At 41.6% G+C, this 25,297-nt stretch overlaps 1 long non-coding RNA gene across 1 annotated transcript in view; it reads right to left on the bottom strand.

Moving 5' to 3' along the window:
- LOC132378501 (uncharacterized) overlaps window positions 1–24,821 on the bottom strand; it is a 46,177-nt gene extending 21,356 nt beyond the window's left edge. Inside the window, exon 1 of the long non-coding RNA XR_009507059.1 lies at window positions 24,618–24,821. This is a non-coding gene — a long non-coding RNA (uncharacterized LOC132378501). The remainder of the gene's footprint in view (window positions 1–24,617) is intronic.
- Window positions 24,822–25,297: the final 476 nt, after the last annotated feature.

The following is a 25,297-nucleotide window of genomic DNA, read 5'->3' as shown; positions in this document are numbered from 1 at the left end:
TAACCCCTTCATTCCTGGAATTATCCCATGAGCCTCCTCTGGATTCTCCCCAATGACAACATGTCCTTTCTGAGATATGGGGCCCAAAACTAGTGACAATACTCCAGGTGTAGCCTGACTGGTGTCTTATAAAGGCTCAGGATTATCTCCTTGCTTTTATATTCTATTCCCCTTGAAATAAATGCCAACATTTATTTGCCTTCTTTACCACAGACTCAACCTGTAAATTAACTTTCTGGGAGTCTTGTATGAGGACTCCCAAATCTCTCTGCACCTCTGATGTTTGAACTTTCCCCATTTAGATAATAGTCCACACTAGTGTTCTTTTACCAAAATGCATTTTCATACATTTTCCAACACTGTATTCCATCTGCCACTTTTTTGCCCATTCTTCCAAACTGTCTAAGTCCTGCTGCAATCGCATTGCTTCCTCTGCACTACCTACTCCTCTACCTTTCTTCTTATCACCCACAAACTTTGCCACAAAGCTATCAATTCCATTATCCAAATCACCAACAGGCAATGTAAAAAGTAGTTGTCCCAATACTGACCCCTGTAGAAAACCACCAATCACTGGCCCTTTTTATTCCAACTCATGCCTCCGGCCTGTCAGTCATTCCTCTATCCATGCCAGTATCTTTCCTGTAATGCCATAGGATTTTATCTTGTAAAGCAGCCTCATGTGTGGCACCTTATCAAATGCCTTCTGAAAATCCAAGTAAGTGACATCCACTGCCTCTCATTTATCCACCGCCTCCCCTTTATCCACCCTGCTTGTTACTTCCTCAAAGAGCTTTAACAGATTCGTCAGGCAAGACTTCCCTTTACAGAACAATGCTGACTTCGGTTTATTTTATCATTAGTCTCCAAGTACCCCGAAACCTTGTCCTTAAGAATAGACTCCAACTCTTTCCCAACCACTGAGGCTAGGCTATCTGGCCTATAATTTCCTTTCTTTTGCCTTCCTCCCTTCTTAAAGAGTGGAGTGACATTTGCAATCTTCCAGTCCTCCAGGACCATGCCAGAATCAAGAGATCCTTGAAGGATGAAGACCAATGCATCCGTTATCTCTTCAGCAACCTCTCTCAAGACTGGGATGTAGTCCATCTGGTCCAGGTGACTTATTCACCTTAAGACCTTTGTGTTTACCTAATAATAGCAATGACACTCACTCCTGCTCCCTGATACTCACAGACCTCTGGCACACTGCTGTTGTCTTCCACAGTGAAGGCTGATGCAAAGTACTGATTAAGTTCATCTGCCATTTCTTGTACAAACTCCCCCCCCCCCAACCATTACTACCTCACCAGCATAATTTTCCAGTAGTCCAATATTAACTCTCACCTCCCTTTAACTCTTTATATAACTGAAAAGAAAGTTTGGTATCCTGCTTTATTTTATTGGCTAGTTTACACTCATATTTCATGTTTTCCCTTCTTATAATTTCTTTAGTTGCTATAACTGGGCAGTATGCAGTCAAAAGAATTTGCCAATCTTGTTCCCAATTGCCGTACAATTACCATATAAATAAATTCTCCAGTTTCAAGTTAGGAGTTGCAAAAATGCCTTAACGGTAGATGTTATATGACTCTGAATGTCCCCTTTTCAAATAAGTGTTCATTGTATATTGTGATTTCAGTAGGAACCATACACATTAATAGACAGGCTATTTCACTGCAATTGTACTGTTGTAACTATAAAAGCTACACAATATTGTTGCGATGTATTTATGGAACATCACCCATATGTTTTTCATTTACTTTAATGGGAAAAGAATTGACAGGAACAATTAAGCTGTCATTGTTTAACCATTCTAGGATCAATATTCATGGAAAGACTCTGTTCAGAAAATGACCTTAGAGTCCCTTTTGCTGTATTGCTTAAATGTCATTATTCCGTTATTGAGAGCCAGAAGTTGTAGCCATGATGCATAAGCACAAGCTATATAAAATTGGAAGATAACTGACATATGAATTCTGCCCAAAACTCCAAGGTGCTTATTTCTTCGGCACTGGCTGTGCTCACAGCAAAGGAAATTTTCATAAACAGACATAATCTCCTGGATCCTCATGCAAATGATAAGGATGACAGTGTGTGGTAGATGAATAATGATTTTGAATGGCAACTGAGAGTCAATATGTTTTTTTCCCTTATTTAAGAAAGAACATTTACCCTTAGATCTGAAAAGGTTGGGTCATGCGGAGGAGCAAAATGGAAGTTAGTGTTCACAAGACATTAAATTCAAACACCTCAAATCCATTAACCTACAAAAAGAAAGCGAATGTCACCTTCTTAGTGCAAGAGAAATGAAACTGTGAATAGGTGTAATTTTTACAGCTCCATAGAACAGTGGATCAGGCTTGGCTATTAATTCTTTAAGAAGACTGTTAACACAATTTAAGTAACATAGAATCATAAGAAATAAAAGCAGGATTTGACTCCTTGAACCTGCTCTCCTTTCAATGACGTCATCTTTCTTGCCTGGTTCTCATAACCCTCGACTCCCCTATGGATCAAAGCTCCACAGTGAAATATATTCAGCATGGGCCTGAGAGGGAAAGAATTCCAAATATTCACAATGCCTGAAAGAGAAAAAAAAACTCCATATCTAGAGTCTTTCATAAGTACAGTAGTCAGGTGAAGAGATCTGAGTGCTTTCTGTGACTCAGGATGTCTAAAAACATTGGCTTCCATGGACTGGTTAAGCTGAACAAGTTGTTTTCATTTGAAAATTTCCAATTCTTTCTTTGTTAAAAATACCATTCCATCCTCTTAATATGTACAGGGTGACACTGAGTTTTAGTTACTGCAACAAATTGCATATTTAGGATAGAAAACAGAACAAATTGTTGAATTTATAGTACCAAACACAATATTAGGGGAATCTGTAACAGAGGGCTAAAATAGCTTTCCATTAATGGAATATTTATACAGTTTGGTTAAGTAGCAAAGCCTTGAATGAAACTCTTTTGAACACCTTTGTCAGATAAAGATGACCGTGGCAATGGATGAGGTCAGTGCTGCATTGATTTTCTTTGTGTCACACCTCGACTCAGAAATTAATTAAGACAGAAATTACAGAGTGGTTCAGAATGACTGTTTGAAATGTTAACACATGAAGGTAAACAGACTGCGGATTAGAAGAGTCAATTACTCTAACTGCTGAACCATTAAAGTGAGATGTTTGCAGGAAAGTGGTGATGCCAGACATTCACACCCGACCTTGGAACGTCTGATGGCTTACATTAGGATAGTGAAATGAAAGCTATTCTGTGACATAAATCTGCGTTTATCTTCATTGCTATGTACAGAATAGTTCCAGTCCACCGTGCAGAACTTAGCAAAGAAATGCTCTCTCTTTTCTTCTCAGTTAAGCTCCACATTTGCTTTGAAACAGATTCTTTTCAGTTTCTCACCCTCCCCCATCAGGCAGGTTCATCCAACTTAGTTTTTCACATGCTCCTGTTTCTTCACTGGTAAAATGGTGGAGGAACTCAGCAGGTCGGGCAGCATCTTCGGAAATGAATAAACAGTCAATGGTTTGGGCTATTCCTTCCTCCGCCAATGAAGCTACCCTCACCTGCAACTCCTCCATTTCCTACTGCCTTGACAGGGATGGAGTTCCTCTAGTCCTCACCTACCACCCCATGAGCCTTTGCATCCAACACGTCATTCTCCACAACATCTGCCATCTTCAAGGGAATCCTACCACAAAAACACATTGTTACTTACTACTCTCTGCTTTCCACAGGGATCACTCCCTCTGTGAATCCATTGTCCACTCATTCCTTCTCACTAACCTCCATTCTGGTACATATCCCTGCAAGTGACAGAAATGCTACATCTGCCCATTCATCTCCTCCCTTTCCACTATTCAAGGCTCCAAACAGTCCTTCCAGCTTTGCCTGCAATCTGTTGGGCTTGTCTATTGCGTCCTGTGTTCTCAATATGTTCTACCCTACATTGGTGAATTAGGGGATCGCTTTGTTAAGCGTCTCCACTCCTTTGCCCAAAAGTGGAATTTCCTGTCAGCCAACCATTTTAATCCTATCCTCATTCCTGATCTGACATGTCAGTCCATGATCTCCTCTTTTGCCACAATGCGGCCACCCTCAGGGAGGAGGAGCAAAACCTCATATTCCATCCAGGTAGCCTCCAACTTGATGGCACGGACATCAATTCCACCTCTGATAATTTTTTTTTCTTCTTTGCTATTCCCCTCACCCCTCCCCTCTTCTTCTATTCCCCTCTCTAGCCTGTTAACTCTTCTCTCACCTGCCTATCACCTCCACCCGGTATCTCTTTCTTCATTGTCTTCCCTTTCTCCCATGGTCCACTCACCTCTACTATCAGGTTTCTTCCTCTCCAGCTCTTTACCTTTCCCACCCGCTTGGCTTCACCTATCACTGTCTAGCTTGTCCTCATTCCCCTCTCTCTCCCCCCCCCACCTACCTTTTATTCTGGCATGCTCCCCCTTCCTTTCCAGTTCTGATGAAGGGTCTCAGCCTGAAACGTCAACTGCTTATTCATTTCCATAAATACTGCCTAACCTGCTGAGTTCCATCTTGTGTATGTTGCTTTGGATTTCCCTGCAGAATCTCATGTCTTTATCACCACATTCAATGTCCCTCTTTTGCCCCAGTTCATCTGCCTCCAATTGTTTCTTTGCTGTTAATCTCCGTCTGATAACATTGAAACCAGCCCTTCCTCACCCCACTGCTGAGTGCCACAGTAGTGTAGTGGTTGGTTTGCATTATTACAGCTCGGGGCGTTGGGGTTCAGAGTTCAATTCCAGTGGCCTGTTTAAGGAGTCTGTGGAACGCATGGGTTTTCTCCGGGTGCTCCAGTTTCCTTCCACACTCCAAACACTGTATGTCCCAGTTTGCAGTTTAATTGGTCATTGTAAACTGTTCTGTGATTACGCTAGGGTTAAATTGGGTGATTGCTGGGTCGCACAGCTCAAGGGTTGGAAGGGTCTATCTTCTGCTTTGTATCTCAATAAACAAGTATATTTATAAACTTGCAGTTCTCTGTTTAATCCTTATTATAACATTTCCTGCAAAACACCCAGTTTAAACTGTTCAATAAAGACAATGATGCATGGGTAGCCACCCTAACACCCTTCCCCATACATCTATCTTTCCCCGCTGGGATTGTAGGCATCACTGTTTTCTCCCCGTGTCCTAATTGCTACCACCCCTACCTGCCCACAGAAAGGCAAGGTCTTCTGAGACTTAACTACATCCTCAGAATCAGAATCCGAATCGGATTTAGCATCATCGACATACGCCATGCAATTTGTTGCTTTACAGCAACTCTGTAGCTTTTTCCGATCCTGTGCAGTGTTCTCTCCATACCAGAGAGCGATGCAACCAATTAGAATGTTCTCCGCTGTAAATCTGCCAAAATTTGTTGGAGTCTTTGGTAACATACCAAATCTCCTCAAACTCTTATTGAAATATAGCCGTTGATGGGCCTTTTTTGTAATCGCATCAATATTTAGGATAGATCTACAGAGATGTTGACATCCAGAAACTTACAGCTGTTCACCCTTTTCACTGCTGATTGCTCGATGAAGACTGGTATGTCTTCCTTCAACTTCCTCTTCCTGAAGTCCACAATCATTTCCTAGGTCTTACTAACATCGCATGTTGCAACACAACTCAACCGCTGATCGATCTCTCCTCCTGTACGCCTCCTCATTCACCATCTGAGATTCTACCAACAACAGTTGTGACATCGGCAAATTTATAGATATCAATTGAGCTATGCCTAGATACACAGTCATTGGTGGAGAGAAGAGAGCGGGGTTTAAGCACACATCCTTGAGGTGTGCCAGTGTTGATTGTCAGTGAGAAGGAGATGTAATTTCTGATCTGCACTGACTGTGGTCTCCCAGTCATGAATCCTTTTGCAGAAGGAGGTGCAGAGGCCCATGTTTTGATTAGTACTGAGGGTGATACTTTATAACTGTAATTAATAAACACCAGCCTAACGTGCTATAGGTATTGCTATTGTCATGCTGCTCCAAGGCCTCACTATCATGGTCAATGGTTCTCACCGGAACAGGAAGTAATTATAGACTTAATGCTGTAGAAGCAAACTTAAAACAGAACGGGATGGTGTGTGGAGTGAGTGTTGGAGTGCAGCTGAAGGAACAAGGTGAGTGAAACAAAAAAAGAAATGGGAAGCTCTGCCTAAAGGAGAAGGGCATAGTTGATTATATTGAAAGAGAACTCAAGGGACAAGCCCATCAATGCTGATTTGCTCTTGAGTGACCATAATGGCTAATGATCAGTTTTATTATTAGGATGACTAGACATTATGACACCAATATATTATTACTGCTAAACATAAAATGCAACGATGAGGAGTTACTTGCCTAAGCATTCGGTTACATAATGCTGTTTATTCAATATTCCAGCCTCTGTAGTTTCTTTTGTCTCCGTAATACAGAAGGAACCTTATATAACCATGCAGCTAACCCTGAGAAAGTTTCAACTTTCAAAGTGAGTTTCAAACTTACAGTGAAACGAGTAACATTTAGAATTCTGAATGCAACCATGCAGAGATGTTCCACTTGAGTGAAGATAATAGCCAGAAATGTTTGGTTTGGACTGGAAACTATACATAATGTGAGCAAAAAGTAAGTGGTTTCTGTATAGGAATTCAATGCTTGGATCAGAACTTATGAGCCAGTTTGATTTTCTTGGAAGCTGCTGTCTACTTATATTTAAGATGGTCCTAGACTACTGACAGGTTGTGTCAAACTAGAATCAAACATTACAGCATTAGCACACGTTTTGCTTATATTAGATGGAGGCACCTGTCCTTTTCAACACTTGTCCATGGTAACATCATTTTCTTGGATCCAGCAAGTTCTCCTTTATTACCAGGCAACTGTAGCTACAATAAAGTAACCAAAGTAACTTATGATTGAGTTGATCAAGGTAAGCCATCAGATCATTACGGAATGCGCACAACACACTGGAGGAACTCTGCAGGTTGGGCAGCATCCGTGGAAACAAACAGTCAACATTTTGGGCCGAGATCCTTCATCAGGACTGAAGAGGGAGGGGGCAGGGGCAAGGTGGGGGGAGGGTGGGAAGGAGAAGGCTGGTAGATGCCGGGTGAAAAACCAGTAAGGGGAAAGATCAAGGGGTGGGGGAGGGAGTAAGCAGCAAAGGTGAAGAAGGAATTTAAGGGGAAAGCACTATGGGTAGTAGAAGAAGGTGGAATCATGAGGGAGGTGATAGGCAGTTGGAGGAGGAGGCAGAGTGAAACTGGGATGGGGGAAGGGAGGGGGAGGAATTACCGGAAGTTGGAGAATTCATTGTTCATGCCAAGGGACTGGAGACCCCCTCTGAAATCATTACAGATATGTGAGTTGAGATGGGGTGGAGAAGAGGTGTTTCACCATAGCCATCTGAATTCTTTATTGTTTGAGACTGAGTTGATTTGGAATCCGGTGTTGACCCATGTTTTCTAAATGTCCATGTAAATCCTAATGGCTGATTCTAAGAGGAGTCCATTATGTGTCCTGTGATGTAGCAAGTGTGTATGCTTACATGCATTTCTCAGTCCTGAAGATGAAGAGAGCACCGAATCTGGTTTTATCACTTCCCATCATCATCTCTCACAAGACGATATTATTGTTCTCATTGCTGTATTCAAAACCAACCAGTCGAGTTTCTCGAAGCTGAAAGATCCTGTAAGACCTGTCCTTTTTTCTCCACCGCACCATCCAAGTACAAAAGAATGTAATAAATAGGAGCAGGAGTAAGACATTTGCCTCCTGAGTCTGCTCTCCATTTAACATGATCATGGCATTTTCTGCCCCCACACTATTTTCCTGTCCTGGTTATTATATCCCTTTAGTCTCTTATGTATATAAATCTATCTAGATTAACTGATTGATTTAACAGCAACCTTGTGCTCAATGTCAGGAAGACTAAGGAATTGATTGTGAACTTCAGGATGAGGAACTCGTGAGAATAAACACCAGTCCTCATTGAGGGGTCATTGGTGGAAAGGGTGAGCAGCAACAAGTTCCTTGGCATCAGCATCTCAGAGCTGTCCTGGGCCGTACATATTGATGCAATTATGAAGAACGAACACCAGCGGCTGTACTTCATTCAGAGTTTGAGGAGATTGGGAATGTCAGCAAAGACTCCAGCAAATTTCTACAGATGTACCATGGAGAACATTCTGACTGGCTGCATTGTCACTTAGTATGGAGGCTTCAATGCATAGAATCAAAAGGGGCTACAGAGGGTCATGGACTCAGCCAATTCCATCACAGCACAAGTCACCCTACCATCAAGGGCATCTTCAAAAGGAGGTACCTCTAGAAGGGGGCATTCATCATTAAGAACCCTCACCATCTGAGGTATTCATCTTCTCATCATTACCATTGGGGAGGAGGTACAGGAGCCTGAAGATGCACAGTCAATATTTTAGAAATAGCTTGTTCCTCTCTGCCATCAGATTTCTGAAAGTTCCATGGACACTTCTTCATTATTCCTCTTTTGCACTATTTATTAATTGTAACATACTATTTTTGCACTATATTGCTGCCACAAAAATAAACAAGTTTCATGATGTATGTCGATGATAATAACCCAGATTCTGATTACATATGGCTGATGTTCCAGTCATCCAGGGTAGATATTTCCAAAGGTTCACCACCCTAAAATTCCCATCATCTCAGTCTTAAATGGTCTACTCTTTGCTTTGGACCCGTGTCCTAATATTTGTCAGACAGAATAAATCAAGAATCACAACTTGCTGATTTCTAAACCCGTTTTCATACCTATCATGTGAGCCTCATATGCAAATTACATGCTTTAATAAGGTTACTTATTCTTGGAAAGAATAGGGGCATAACCAACTCAGTCTCTCTACATGTAACAAACCCACCATATCTGGAACCAGTTCAATGAATTTCACCTACCACCCCACCAGTCTCCGGGTCGAACATATAATTCTCCGTAACTTCTGCCACCTCCAACGGGATCCCACCATCAAGCACATCTTTCCTTCACCCCCTCTTTCCGCAGGAATCGCTCCCTATGTGACTCCCTTGTCCATTCATTCCCCCCCATGCGACTCCCTTGTCCATTCGTCCGTCCCCCCCCCCATCCCGTCCTACCGATCTCCCTCCTGGTGCTTATCCTTGTAAGCGGAACAAGTGCTACACCTGCCCTTACACTTCCTCCCTCACCACCATTCAGGGCCCCAGACAGTCCTTCCAGGTGAGGCTGGTGTGATTTACTGCGTCCGGTGCTCCCGGTGCAGCCTTCTATATATCGGTGAAACCGGGCACAGACTGGGAGACCGTTTTGCCGAACACCTACGCTCGGACCGCCAGGAAAAGCAGGATCTCCCATTGGCCACACATTTTAATTCCACGTCCCATTCCTATTCTGATATGTCTGTCTATGGTCTCCTCTACTGTCAAGATGAAGCCACACTCAGGTTGGAGGAACATCACCTTATATACCAGCTGAGTAGCCTCCAATCTAATGGCATGAACATTAACTTCTCTAACTTCCGTTAATGCCCCTCCTCCCCTTCTTACTCCATCCCTTATTTATTTATTCATTCATTCATCCCCCCCTCCTTTTCTCTTTCTCTCTCTTTTCTTTCTGTCCTTCTCACAATCACTCCTTGCCTGCTCTCCATCTCCCTCTGGTGCTCCCCTCCACCTTTCTTTCTCCCTCGGCCTCCCATCCCATGATCCTCCCCCTTCTGCAGCTCTGTATCCCTTTTGCTAATCAACTTTCCAGGTCTTAGCTTCATCCCTCCCCCTTCTGTCTTCTCATATCATTTCAGATCTCCCCCTCCCCCTCCCACTTTCAAAACTCTTACTATCTTTTTTTTCAGTTAGTCCTGACGAAGGGTCTCGGCCCGAAACATCAACAGTGCTTCTCCCTATAGATGCTGCCTGGCCTGCTGTGTTCCACCAGCATTTTGTGTGTGTTGCAAAAAATTTTAACTTCACCCTTTTTTTTTGGTAAGGAGATCAAGACTATGCATGTAAGTGTACATGGTGGCATGTTAGTGCAGCAGACAGCACTGGTGCACCACAGCCCGGTGATAAAGATTAATCCTGATTGAGCACTGTTTGTATGAACCTGCACCTCTTCCCAGTTTCCCTCAAGCAGCTTGGTTTCATCCCACTCTCCAAAGACATGCTAGATCATAGGCTAATAAGCTGTTGTAAATTGCCTTGAATGTTAGATAGATGGTAGCAGAATCAGGTGGAGTTAGTGGACTGTGAGAGAGAACAGGTCACCAAGAAATAAGTTGGGGGGATGATATCGATGGGAATGTTCTGAGGGATATCATTGACTTGATGGACCAAAAGGCCTCCTGTGTTGAGAGGAATATGAAATTTTAGGTACGATCTCAACAGAAGCTTGTATAGTTACAGTCAAATTTTGGTCGATAAATCCATGTCAGTTGATATTTAATGTAGAAGACATCCATAGGACCCATTCAGCAATCTCAAGCAGCAGTCCATGCCTCAACAATAATAAATATTGATCTCCTAATTTCTAAATCTTATTATTATAAGAAGAAAGCAGAATTCAGTGGCTGGTATCAGAAGTCATTTTCTTCCCTCTTTTATTCTGGATTCATAACTATTTAGGAACTCGTTATTATGACAAAGACACTTTATGGTCAACCAGAAAAAGTAATTCACCTATTTCCGAATTAATATGTTGATTGTTTTGTATGAGTGAGAATGGAAGGGGCATCACTGGGAAATTGGATCAGGTAGGACAAATATTTTTGATATGTTCCCCAGTGAAAGATGTGTTAGCAATTATTTCCAGATGAAATTGCACCACTCACAAAATTGGACCAGGCTTTTCTGGTTGGGATCAATGCTACAGTGTTGGATGTTTTGCCAGCATCAGACATGCACCCAAGGTTGCCAATGCAGCAGACATTCAGAGCCTTCCTGACAGAAATTGGAGTCCCCTGGTCCATAAAATGACTGATCTTTGGCAGCCAGAGTGAAAAAAAGGAACATGATCTGTTGAGTTCTGCATTTAGCTGCTAATTAAAGAGTTACTTCAGGACATTTCACAAGCAAAACATAAACAGATGGAAGAACTCAATGAATCAAACAGCAATTGAGGCGACATAGTCAACATTTCAGGTCATACCTTTGCGTTCACAGATGTTGACTGAAGCTTTGAAGTGCTCCAGCAATTTATGGTTTGCTCCATATTCTGCAGTCTCCTCACCTTCCATGGGATATTTCACAAGGCAGTATTAAAACTTACCAAGGGCACTCACAGACCTCCCAAATGCTCAGGCTGAACTATGGACAAGCTGTCCTTCAGGATGAAGAATGACTGACTTCCGTTCCAGCACTGTGGGTTCTGAAGTGACTGATCAAGCTGATGTGGGGCCAGCAGACTTTTTCTCAGAGCTGCTGGTTTGGAGGTGATGTAATGTTTATGCTGGGCTTCAGCTTGCACCTTGTGCATCAATGTGAGGTTTTTAATGCTATTTTGAATACTTCTTCTCCACCTTGAATGGTTATGAGCTAAGAGTTCCCAAACATTAGTGTGGGGGCTATTGGAATTTTAAAAAGACATTTTGGTAACATTTTTGAATACTTTCCTCCATCTCTTCCCTAGCAACACATATAAATTGCTGGAGGAACTCAGCAGACCAGGCAGCATCTTTGAAAAAGATGAACAGTTGACGTTTCAGGCTGAGGCCCTTCATCTGTCCCCATGAAAGAGCCTTCTACTTTGTGAGTCTAGTTTCAGGAATGTGAATTCTGTGATCAGTCCATTAGAGTAACTGATATTAGAGCCTCAATACTGGAGCTTGGCAAATGAAGTGATACTGCTTATCCCCTCTCAGTGGATGCTAATGGTGTCTCTCCAATACTTCGAGGTGCCTGCATTAGTGATTCAAGTCTCCGCAGCATAAAGAATCAAAGCGTCCAATAAACCACAAGCTTTGCCTGGGTTTGAGGCCTTATTTTTCCAACACATCTCAGATGAGCAGAGTCTGTGCTGGTGCGCTGTAAGTGTTGGCAAGTTTCATTTTTGATAACTACATTGGCTGAAATGCAGCTGACAACGTTTAGGAAGTTTTTCAGGTTATGAATCTTTATTGTCAGAGTGTGACGTTGTAGAGTGGGAGGTAAGTTGGCAGGGGGACATTTTTTGTAAGTTAATTATAAGGCCCATTCTTTTTGAAGCTTCAGTGATAGAGTCAATGATTACTTGGAGGTTAGGTTCTGAACATAAACAAACTCAGGTGTCCTATGTGCACTGTTCTCAGTTACTACATTTAGGTGACCTTGGTTCTGGAGTGTAGACAACCGAGAATGAACACTTTCCCACACATTCTGCAAGGTGAACATTCCAGGAGTATTTCATCATACAGCAAGAAAAATCAAAGAAGCGTTAGGACTTTGTTGCCATTTTGCACTATGATTGGGCCCGTTGTGAACTCACTGGTGAGGACTATAGTTTGCATTCTATCAGGCATCAAACGTAAGGTGGGGTCTAAGTTTTACTGACATTACAGCAAGATTGTCCACAAGGCTAGAGAGGTTAAAAAGGGCTAGTTTGGTTGTTCCCTGCATTCCTATTGCAGTTGTCATGCTGTGAACTTCGTGTCCACGATACCGTTGTATCAGCTGAATCTACAGTATGATTCTGGGAGGTTTAGTCCAACATAGAGCAGAGCAGCAAAAGCATAACTACAGTATTCTTGGAGTAACTAACAGCAGTTAGTCTTCAAAGCAATATGATCCACTTTCCCCTGCAATGTTTGAAAAATAATAATATTACATAATGTTGTCAGACCTGCAGGCGTGACTTATATTAGGAAATGCCCCAGTCAAATTGGCAGAGTGCTGCAGAGCAGCCCAGCAAAATATTCAGGAGAAATCTTCCAGTTGTGCCCTACCAAAATAACAGTCCTGCATTATTGAACATTCAGACCATTACGTCCATTGTTCATGTGGCCACAATCCAAGACACTCTCTCCACAGTCACACATCAGGAACAGCCGCTCCACTAGTTCAGCCTGCTATAGCTTAAAGCACTGCCTTAAGAAGGAAAAGGAGAAGTGCCAAGCAAAAGAAGTCTTGGCCTTGGGAATCTTCTTACATTGTAATAGAGTAAATAGAATATTCTCATGAATATCATGCTCTTTGCATTGTGGATCAGCCAGAATGGTCTTATCTGAAATCTGCTGATGCTTGCTACAACAGGACACCTTGGCCTGGTTACGTTGCTAAATACTTCGCTTAGCAAATTTTGTGTTCTTTAAGCTTTGTATTGAGGAAAGTATTTTCAATAAGAATCCAGTGGTGGTCTAAAATGACCCCCATTTCTGACCTCCGTGTGACTGCATTTCGATCTGCTGTTGCGTATGTGGCCATGTCTGCTTCATTCAGGACAGCCCAGGTTTACAATGGAGGCACAAAGCAGGTATCGAACCCTGAGAGCCCTATGGCTGTTCTCAGTAAAGCTTATGGATACCTTATTTTTGTTCCATGACTGGAAGGTGACTGGCTATTTCATGAGTTTTTCTTATTTTATTTGTACATTGTTTTAGGGTGTCTCTCAAACCAGTTCTCTGTCTCCAGCAATCTCAATATTATTTAAAGAAAGCAGTTAATCTAATGCACTTTGGAACACTCTGTCCAATCAGGCCAAGGTGCCCTGTTATATCAGACATCAGTAGATTTTAGATAAATCCATGCTTGCTAATCCAAGATACCGATAATATACATGGTCATAATGCTCATGAGAATACTCCAACTGTTTACTTTGGTAAGATGTGAAAATATTTTCAAGCTCTATACAAGCTCAGGTTAATTAAAAGCAGATGGTTAAAACATATGTGTCTGCTGTGGAGAATGCTTTAACTACTTGAATTCCTGATTTGTGCACAGTTCTTTCTGCCCAGGATATTGATTTCACACACTTCACTGAATACACCTGATTGCTCACAACTTTAGAGTTTGAAAACCCTCAGACTGCTTCATCCCATTGTCAAGGTTAACTACGTATTTCCAGCCTTTAAATATAAAGGATCTGTACTCTTGTGTCTTCCCTCTGCTACTGAAAAATTTATCCCTGCATATCTGGATGCACTTAAGGCAGAGATTGATAAGTTCTTGAGTGGTAGGAGGGTTGAGGATTATAGAAAGTTAACGGGAGAATAGGGATGAATAAGAAAATCAGCTAGGATTGAACGATGGAGCAGAACAGATGAGCCTAACTCTGCTCCTATACCTTCAGTATGAAACGTCCCAATTCTTCCCTAACCAGCCTTCTAAAATCACCAACTGTCAAATTTAGCTCATTTAGACATCTGCATCCCAAATCTGAGCCTATGCTCACAAGTGCTCTTCGGATGAGGCTGCCACTGGACACTTAAACAGGCATTTAATCTCTTTCAAACCTTTGTCCCAGCTGGTGCCCTAGGGTGGCGGGAGCAGTGCCAGCGAAGACTGAATTCATGGGTTGTATGGGGCCTTTCCAGGAGGTAGAGGGTCCCTGAATTGAGAAAGGGGAAGCATGTAGGAGGTGCTGGAGCTGGGGTAGGGGATGGATGCAGCACAGAGGACAACATTGAGAGGAGGAGAATATTGCATTTGGACTCAACACAACCCCAGGGGGAAGTTAGCAAAGATCAGATGCTACGCTTTACAAAGTAAAGACTATAGACATGATATAGTGGCAAGAACCAGTAAATACATGAATCAAAAAGGCAGTCACAAAAAAATGTTGATAAGAATGAGATGGCGCAACATGCAGACACCTCAGAAAATGTCTTGCTGAAGAGTCTGCTGATAATGTATACAAACAGATCTCCGACAAGATCAAAAGATGCATTCTCCAAATTATGAAGGACTATTTGCTTTGATCTATGGATTAGAGAAGTTCATCTGTGGGCAAACGTTGCATTTGCACAGTGATCATAAGCCACTTCAGATTATTACTGTGAAACCCCTCCACAGAGCAGGGAATACTTGTGAGGATGTAGGTGTACAACACAAAGAATTGATTTGTCTGGCAGGAATGTCTGTCACACTTATAAAACCCTACCTTGAGGACAGAAGAGATGCCAAGAATACTGAGCCTGAGACAACCAGGATGTATTTAAGCTCTCAGTGACAGATGCTTGAGATTGACCAGAGAAGATGATATAATACAGCTGTGAAACCTACTAATACATACATAGAAGATGAAAAGAGACATGAAGTAGGGCTGCACCTGTTCTCAAACTAATCCTCCACATGAGAGATGTGAAAATCCTGTTTGAGTACCAAGCACACAACAGAATTGGACAATGAGGAGATGGAAACAACAGTTTTGAATCTCGAGAATCCTGTGGCAATTGCAACACCTGTCCAGGAGTCTCCTAAAAGGTCCTATCATATTCACCATCACCAGCAGCCCATTCCAAGCACTCACCGCTCTCTGTGCAAAAAACTTACCCCTGACATCTCCTCTGTACCTACTACTGAGCACCTTAAGACTATGCCCTCTTTTGTCAGCCATTTCAGCCCTGGGAAAAAGCCTCTGACTATCCACACGATCAATGTCTCTCATCACCTTATACATCTCTATCAGGTCACCTCTCATCCTCTGTTGCTCCAAGGAGAAAAGGCCGAGTTCACTCAACCTATTCTCATAAGGCATGCTCCCCAATCCAGGCAACATCTCTGTAAATCCCCTCTGCACCCTTTCTATAGTTTCCACATCCTTCCAGTAGTGAGTTACCAGAACTGAGCACGGTAATCCGAATAGGGTCAGACCAGTGTCCTATAGAGCTGTAACATTACCTCTCAGTTTTTAAACTCAATCCCACAGTTGATGAAGGCCAATGTGCTGTATGCCTTCTTAACCACAGAGTCAACCTGCGTAGCAGCTTTGAGTGTCCTATGGACTCGGACCCCAAGATCCCTCTTATCCTCCACTCTGCCAAAAGTCTTACTATTAATACTATATTCTGCCATCATATTTGACCTACCAAAACGAACCACTTCACACTTACCTGGGTTGAACTGCATCTGCAACTTCTCAGCCCAGTTTTGCATCCTATCAATGTCCCGCTGTAAACTCTGACAGCCCTCCACACTATCCACAACACCCCCAACCTTTGTTTTATCAGCAAATTTACTAACCCATCCGTCCACTTCCTCATCCAGGTCATTTATAAAAATCACGAAAAGAAGGGGTCCCAGAACAGATCCCTGAGGCACACCACAGGTCACCAACCTCCATGCAGAACATGATCTATCTATAACCACTCTTTGCCTTCTGTGGGCAGGCCAGTTCTGGATCCACAAAGCAATGTTCCCTTGGATCCCATGCCTTCTTACTGTCTCAATAGCCCTTGCATGGGGTACCTTATCAAATGCCTTGCTGAAACCATATACACTCCACTACAGTTTTTGAAGGAAGTTACGAGGAAAGTGGATGAAAACAAGGCAGTGAATGTTGTCTACATGAACTTTAGCAAGGCATTTGACAAGATCCCACATGGGAGGCTGGTCATTCGGCATTCAAGATGAGGGAGTAAATTGGATTAGACATTAGCTTTGTGGGAGAAGCCAGAGAGTGGTAATATTTGGTTACCTCTTTGACTGGATGTCTGTGACTAGTGGTGTGCCTCAGGATTCAGTGCTGGATCCATTGTTGTTTGTCATCTATACCAACAATCTGGTTGCTAATGTGGTTAACTGGATCAGCACAGTGGCAGATGAAACCAAAATTGGGAGAGGTGGACAGCAAGAAAGAAAATCAGTTTCCAATGAGTTCGGGACTAACTGGAAAAATGGGCTGAAAGACGACAGATGGAATTTAATGCAGGCAAGTGTTGTATTTCAGAAGGACCAACCAGGGTAGATCTTACATAGTGAAAAGTAGGGCACTGTGGATTGCAGTAAAACAAAGGGATCCAGGAGTGCAGCTACATGCTTCACTGAAAGTAGCATCACAGGTAGATGGGGTCATAAAGAAAGCTTTTGGCACATTGGCCTTCACAAATCAAAGTATTGAGTACAGGAGATGAGAGGTTATGTTGAAGTTGTATGCACCATTGGTACAGAAAGTTTGAAGTTAATAACACATCAGGGTGATTGATAAGTTTGTGGCCTAAAGTAGAAGGAGATGAGTTACTTACAAACTTCAGACTTTCTGCATAATCACTCAAGGAGTTGACCTGCATGTGCTTGTAACGAGAGCTGTATAACTCATCTCCTTCTGCCTTAGGCCACAAACTTATCAATCACCCATCCGTGGACACTTTCTGGAGGTCCAAGATCCGTGTGCTCCACGACGGCTGGACTAAGTGTGTAAATGTAGAAGGGGACTATGTTGAAAAATAAATGTGCTCGGTTTTCTAAGATTGACTCCTTCTACCTTAGGCCACAAACATATCAATCACCCCTCTTAAAGAGCCTTCAATATAATGAAAGACGTTGATTGCTTCCCTTCTGCTACATGCCTCTGTAAGTAGTGATGCCAAAGAGCTCCAGTTCAAAGATCTTTGTGGAAACCACTTTTAAATTTGAAAGCAGGAATATAAATGTAAGTTGTTCTTTATTTTTGAGAAGTAACTGTGTCAAATGCCTAGGGAATTTTCTTTTGGTTTATGAGTGTTTACTAAGCATCACGTTAGTAAAACATGGATCACAGCACAGTACTGAAATCAGCCCCACAAATTATTGAAGACAATACTGGACAACGAAGATTTTGCTTCCAGCATACTTTTGGATGTATTTTATGGATCTTGAACTGCTGATCATGAAAATCACCATAAAATTAACAAAGTTAATTTGTTAACAAATTTCATGACACATGCCAATGATAATAAACCTGATTCTGATTTTGATTTTGAAATTCCCCTATCACACAACATTTCTTTTTGAAATCACCTATATTTATCATTTCAATTCATAATTCTAGTCAGAATAACTGATGCCAAGATCAAGAAAGCATTTTTGCTGGTGCACAAATCAAACAGGTTATTAATGACAGGCAATTTGAAGAACCTCTAATGGGACCAGAGAAAACCACATGGAAGGCATTCAAGGGTGTTGTTGAAAATTCTCTTGGCAACTACAGAGCACCAAACTACATGCAACTGGTTAACAACATGCTTCAAGCATACAAAACTATGAAGTGCACACGTCACCAAAGATTCATTTTCTGAAAACCCATTTAGACTTCTTCCCTGCAAATCTTAGCATTGACAGTGGCAAGCATGGTGAAAGGTTTCACCAGGACTTTGCAGTCATGGAGAAGTGGTACCAGGGCAACTGGAATCCATCAATGATAGCTGATTATTGCTGCAAGAATCCCGACACTGAGTACAAACAAAAAATATCTTTAGCTCCGTTAATCTATTGCAAAGTATCAGCACCATTATGAAGAAAACGTTAGTTCTGTTTCTCCAAATTCTGTGTGATACAAGTAGTTTGGAATTATATTTCCGTTCAGCTTCTACCATAAACAAAAGAAAAAATTCTGAGGAAGCACCACTTTCAAAAGGATAAATTTTGGCCAGTGCAATGAGAAACGATGAACAAAATTGTGGAACTTTTATTTTATAAGGTTAAAAAAATTGACATTGTTCAGTAAAATATTACAGTAACATACTCAGATTCTCAGATTTTCATTGGCCCTGTCCTCTTATTGTTTAGTACAATAGATATTGAGGAATACCTAGAAACAGACATTTTCTGAAAGAGCTGCTTTCTTGACAAAGCATGGAGCTACTGGTTGTCGCATTAAGGATTGATCTGCAATGCATAAAATATCAGTAAAATCATATTTGCTGTGTACAATAATGTGTTTTAGATAGATGCTTTATTTTGGCCATTCAGACTTAGTTATGTGATTAAAAAATTGAAATTTCTGTGCTTTTCCATCTGGCACCTGAAACCACCCACAGAGCAGAGTCCCTGACACTTTGAAGATAGCTTTGCTTGTAATCTCTGCAGGTTGATTGACAACCCACATTTCCAATGTGCATTTATATGAGTTAAGTATGCAAACCTAATCTGGGTTACATTTGAGCTGGAGACTGACAGGCCTTCCATCTGTGTAAATGTGCATTTATTATTTAACATAGAATATTTTCCTTATTAAATGTAAATATAATTCTGCCTATGTTTAGAGCTATAAGTTGGGCTACTCATTTTTGTCTGGTATATGAGAGCACGCAGAGACTAAATGAGATTCGAAGTTTGTTCTTTTTGCATGCAGATAGCTATCTTAACCTGAGATGGCTGCCAAAGAACAAAATGAAAAGGATTGAGCAGGCCTGCTTCAGTAGTTTTCTGCTTTGTACTCTCGCAGGCTCCTTCCAGTTGCATTGTTTCAGCGCACACTCCCTCTTTACAAAAGCAACAGGCTTTGCAGAGTCCTGCCATTGACCACATAAAGGCAAAGCTGTCTTCCAAAGGGTTTCACTGAAAGATCAAAGTGAATAGTGTAACAGGCATAATCCACAAGCAGCCAAGCACAGAGGGACCATTCTTCCCATTCTGTCTGTCCTAGTCTGAGCCCATCACTTCTATTTTGCAGTCTCTCTTCCTCGTCCCTTCTTCCAATCATTCCTCCACTCTTCAGCAACTCCTCCCCATCCTAAATCCCTACCTTACCTTTCCACCACACCTCGGCCCCCGCATTCCATTTCTATTCCCTTCCTAAACATCTTGGGGATTCAGAAAACAAGCTATTAACATTTTCCTTGTCTCTTTGCACAGCTCATAGGCAAATTTTTGTTTGATAACTGCCCCTGCAGAAAGTGGAGGGCGTATTCACTAGAAAGACAAACTGATATTATTATTGTGGTACACATGGTGGTGGTGTGATATGTCTGTGTTCAGTGCAACTTATGGGTGCGACATGATGAAAGAAAGTGACTGACACTGACCCTGGGGAAATGCTAAAGATTGCAAAGGCATGGGCGAGAATCATTTTGCAAAAGTACACTTCACAAACACTACGCCAACATAATCAAACAACTCAATCATCTATTTTATCATTCTTTAATGAAAATGATTTTCTTATCATTTTTCACATTGTATGGTACTTGCTTGTGAGATATTTTCCATCTGCCAACATTTTGCATATGGATTAAAAGAAATGTTAATAAAATAATTCATGGCTTATCCAGAACGTAGCCTCAGAAGGCCCATTGTTGGGGAAAGGAACATTTATTCCTTATCACTGGTTTTAAGCATCTATTCATCTTTTTAAAAGGGCAATTGTTTGGAATCCATTAAATCAGAATTTATAATACCTCAGCATACTGAATTTTAAATGAAAAACTGTGTTTGGATGAAAGAATACATTAGTATACTGTAAATCATTACCACACTGAAAATCCATGACTAGTTCATTTTTCAATCATTTCTATTCTTTGCCAAGGAAATGAGAGACTTAGTAATTACTTGATGGGAAAAACATGGAGTGGTGGGTGTTCACAAAATGTTTATTGTACTTACTTACATCAATGCAGGGACAATAGTTAGAACCGCAGTTGGAAAGGAATTCTTCAGCTCCAGGGTTTGTGGAGGCCAGATGCAGGAGGTATTTAAAGAAAAGGGAGATCAAGGTGGGGTATCAAGGACTATGTGGAACTGGCACAGAAGAAGTATGACATGGGGCAGGTCAACCATCACAGTACTAAATGGCAAGGCATGACCTACTCCTGCTCTTCTTCCCTTGTGTTAGTGCTTTCCTCCGAGAACAAAATCTGAAATTCTGAATTTAAAGTAGAGAATGCTCAGAATACTGTGTAGGTCTGAAACGTCTTTTTTTTTTGTGTCTCTCCACAAACGTTGCCCACCCTGCTGAGGGATTCTAGCATTATCTGGTTTAATTAGTATCTCAGTCCTGGGACATGCAATTATATCTGTGATATTTGAATGAGTGTAATTCAAAAAGAAAAATAATCCATGTAAAAGAATAGACTCACCAATACATAATACTCAATCCAAGTAATAGTACTTAATACTGAATTAACTATTGTGTACTGATGTATTTATTCTTTACCTAGAAATAAATCCAATGTAATAGTCCGAAGCTGACGACTGTGAATATATTATACACCCTCCTCCAATAACTACATCCCCTCCTGTACTGAATGTATTGAAGTTCAATTTAGCAAATAAAGGAAGAACTTTCCAAGGGGCACTTCATTCTCTCCAAACAGAACAACATCAGACATAATCTCAAAACTAACTTATGGTGTTTTGCAATCAAATTACTCTTGAAGTATGATCTCTTGTAGTATAATGAGGGTGGCAACGCAAAGGCTGGCACAGTTGTCTAGCGGTTAGCACAACTCATAGTGATTAGGTCTCAATTTTTGCTGCTGTCTGTAAGGAGTTAATACATTCTACCCGTGACCGCTTGTGTTTCTTTCAGGTGCTCGGGTTTCCTCCCACCTTGCAAAGGCTTACCGTTAATAAATTGTGGGCATGGCTATGTTGGCATGTAATGCACAAGGTGCAAAATCAATTCATCCCCCAGAGAAGGAAGGATTCAAAGGGGGAAAAGGGGCCACAGTGGTTGACAAAGGAAGTCAGAGATGGCATAGCATTAAAAAAAAAAGGAAGTATGACAGAGCTAAGGTGAGTGGGAGGACAGATGATTGGGAAATTTTTAAGGAACAACAGAACTTAACTAAAAAGACAATACGGGGAGAAAAAATGAGGTACGAAAGCAAGCTAGCCAGGAATATAAAGGATAGCAAAAGCTTTTTTAGGTATGTGAAGGGAAAGAAGATAGTTAAGAACAATTTTGGGCTCTTGAAGAATGAATTGGGTGAAATTGTTATGGGAAACAGAGAAATGGCAGAAGAATTTAATAAGTACTTTAGATCTGTCTTCGCTAAGGAAGACACAAGCAATCTCCCAGATGTATGGATGGGCCAAGGACATAGGGAACAGAGGAAATGAAACAGATTGACGTTAGGAAGGAAACGGTGATGAGTAGACTGATGGGACTGAAGGCTGACAAATCCCCAGGTCCAAATGGTCTGCATCCTAGGGTACTAAAGGAGGTGGCCCTGGAAATTGCGGATGCATTTGTAATCATTTTCCAATGTTCCTTAGATTCAGGATCAGTTCCTGAGGATTGGAGAATGGCTAATGTTATCCCACTTTTTAAGAAAGGAGGGAGGGAGAAAACAGAGAACTATCAACCTGTCAGCCTAACATCAGTAGTGGGGAAGATGCTAGAGTCCATTATTAAAGATGACATAGTGGCATTTCTAGATAGCAGTGATAGGATTGGGCCGAACCAGCATGGATTTACCAAGGGTAAATCATGCTTGACTAATCTATTGGAGTTTTTCGAGGATGTAACCAGGAAGTTAGACAAGGGAGATCCAGTGGATGTAGTGTACCTCGATTTTCCGAAGGCATTTGATAAGGTCCCACATAGGAGATTGGTGGGTAAAATCAAAGCTCATGGTATTGGGGGGAAGACATTGACATGGATAGAAAACTGGTTGGCAGATAGAAAGCAAAGGGTAGCGGTGAATGGGTGTTTCTCGGAATGGCAGGTAGTGACTAGTGGGGTGCCACAGGGCTCGGTATTGGGACCACAGTTGTTTACGATTTATGTCAACGATTTAGATGAAGGCATTGAGAATAACATCAGCAAGTTTGCTGATGATACTAAGCTGGGTGGCAGTGTGACATGTGATGAGGATGTTAGGAGAATTCAGGATGACTTGGTGAGTGGGCGGATACTTGGCAGATGACGTTTAATGTGAATAAGTGTGAGATTATCCACTTTAGGAGTAAGAACAGGAAAGCAGATTCTTATCTGAACGGTGTAAAGTTAGGTAAGGGAGAAATACAAAGAGATCTAGGAGTCCTTGTCCATCAGTCACTGAAGGTGAATGAGCAAGTGCAGCAGGCAGTGAAGAAGGCTAATGGAATGTTGGCCTTTATTACAAAGGGAATTGAATAGAAGAGTAAGGAAATCCTCTTGCATTTGTACAGGACTCTGGTGAGACCACACCTGGAGTACTGTGTACAGTTTTGGTCCCCAGGGTTAAGGAAGGACATTCTGGCTGTAGAGGAAGTGCAGCATAGATTCACGAGGTTAATTCCTGGGATGTCAGGACTGTCTTATGCAGAGAGGTTAGAGAGACTGGGCTTGTACACACTGGAATTAAGGAGATTAAGAGGGGATCTGATTGCAACATATAAGATTATTAAGGGATTGGACAAGATCGAGGCAGGAAATATGTTCCAGATGCTGGGTGAGTCCAGTACCAGAGGGCATGGTTTGAGAATAAGGGGTAGGTCATTTAGGACAGAGTTAAGGAAAAATTTCTTCTCCCAGAGAGTTGTGGGAATGCACTGCATCAGAAGGCAGTGGAGGCCAATTCTCTGGATGCTTTCAAGAAGGAGCTAGATAGGTATCTTATGGATAGGGGAATCAAGGGATATGGGGACAAGGCAGGAACCGGGTATTGATAGTAGATGATCAGCCATGATCTCAAAATGGCGGTGCAGGCTCGAAGGGCTGAATGGTCTACTTCTGCACCTATTGTCTATTGGCACCATACCAACACATCTTGGCTGCACTCAGCACATCTCCAGGCTGTGCAGGTCATTGACACAATCGACATATTTCTCTGTATGTTTCAATGTTTGGATGTACAGTGAATTACAGAACGTAAGTATATATAATAGTTAAATTATATAGGTAGTGCAAAAACAGAAATAAAAAAGTAGGGAGGTAGTGTTCATGGGTTCAATGTCCATTCAAAAATCGGATGGCAGAACAGCTGCCATAAACATCAGTGTGCTAACAATTCCATGATCATTTTCCAAATAATGTTGGTCAAGGTCCAGAACACCACACTGCTTCTCTTCAAAGTAACAGTAGTAGTGTGATCACTCGGGCCAAGTATAATGTATTCCTAAGGAGCTACTCCGTTAACGGAGGACGCCTGTGCATGACTGTCTAATGTGGGGAGACTGATGCATGGGCAGCCACCACACAGCCCTTGACAGTCTGGGGTCAGATTCCAGTGCTTTGGAATGCAAGGCGATTGGGGATTCTTCACTCCTGCTGGCTTCCACCACCTTCACCGCTATTGTAATGTGTCATCATCTGATGCCAGGTCCGCCGTTATCACTGCTTGTCTAGACCCTCCCGCTTGATGTTACTGCCATGGTGATCCTACCAGAAGTGAAACTCCAGATGGCATCACCCTCAGAATCGCAGGAACTCACAGTTCTCTCCACCATGACAAGGAGGTGATCCTCGGAGAAGACTCAAAATGATAAATGGCACTGATTTAATCTCTGATCAGAAAGGGAACATCAGCAATAATGTTATGCATTCCCAATAGAGGACTGAATTATCAACCAAGTTATGTGCTCTAAATCCTTCTAAATGAACCAGGTTAATAATTGCAGAATGAGGACTAACTCCAATTCCCATGCTACATTGCAGCTTTTGTGATATTTGAAGAGAAACCCATTCTTTTTAACCATGCAGGAATACCCTTAAGCATCAAGTGAGTGCTAAGGTTATCAAGTGAATGCTACAATAGCTGTACAATTTTATAGTTACCTGCTTATTGTTCATTGCTTTTCAACTTCGGCATACAACTATCCATGTCAACTATTGCCTTGAGAGGTGGAGATGAGTCACTTTCTTGAGTACCGTACCCTTCTTCTGAGGATGGGGCACCCACAGTGGGTAAGAAGTGCCAACATTTAGATCAACTGCTTATCTGGCATAAACATCACTTGCCATGTGTCAGCTCCTGTTGGAATGTTGTCTGGACTGCTTCTTGTTTAGAGGGCGTGTGAATGGAATTAAACTTTGTATAATCATTAATGAAGCTAATCTCTCAGGATTGAGTTTGGTTAAAAATACAAATTCTCATTTCATTCAGAACAAATATTTAAGGATTTATAGGTAGGGGAGAAAAGTTTTTATAGGCATTTGTCTGTAAGTAGTTTTTTTAATACCCATGAATGGGGGTTATTGTGTAAGTGTGATGAGGGATCATTAGTATTTGAATGTGTTAGTTGATCATATCACATAGTGGATAAGTGGCACTTTGTCATGGAAAAGAAATGCTATAAATTTCTAACTATGTGATCTGTTTTTAGAACTATAATGCAAGTTATAAGGTTTCTATGCTGATGAATGAAGAGGACATTTCATTACTTAACCCTCTAAAAAACAATTTTCCATGAAGCAGGCTTCATGCAAAGTTTGCACCGTGAGTATCAGCGCACTAC

This window comes from Hypanus sabinus, chromosome 20 (genome assembly GCF_030144855.1).
Source record: "Hypanus sabinus isolate sHypSab1 chromosome 20, sHypSab1.hap1, whole genome shotgun sequence".
NCBI classification, from domain to species: Eukaryota; Metazoa; Chordata; class Chondrichthyes; order Myliobatiformes; family Dasyatidae; genus Hypanus; species Hypanus sabinus.
Note: the sequence above shows the minus strand (reverse complement) of the source record. Positions and strands in the feature narration are given on the sequence as shown.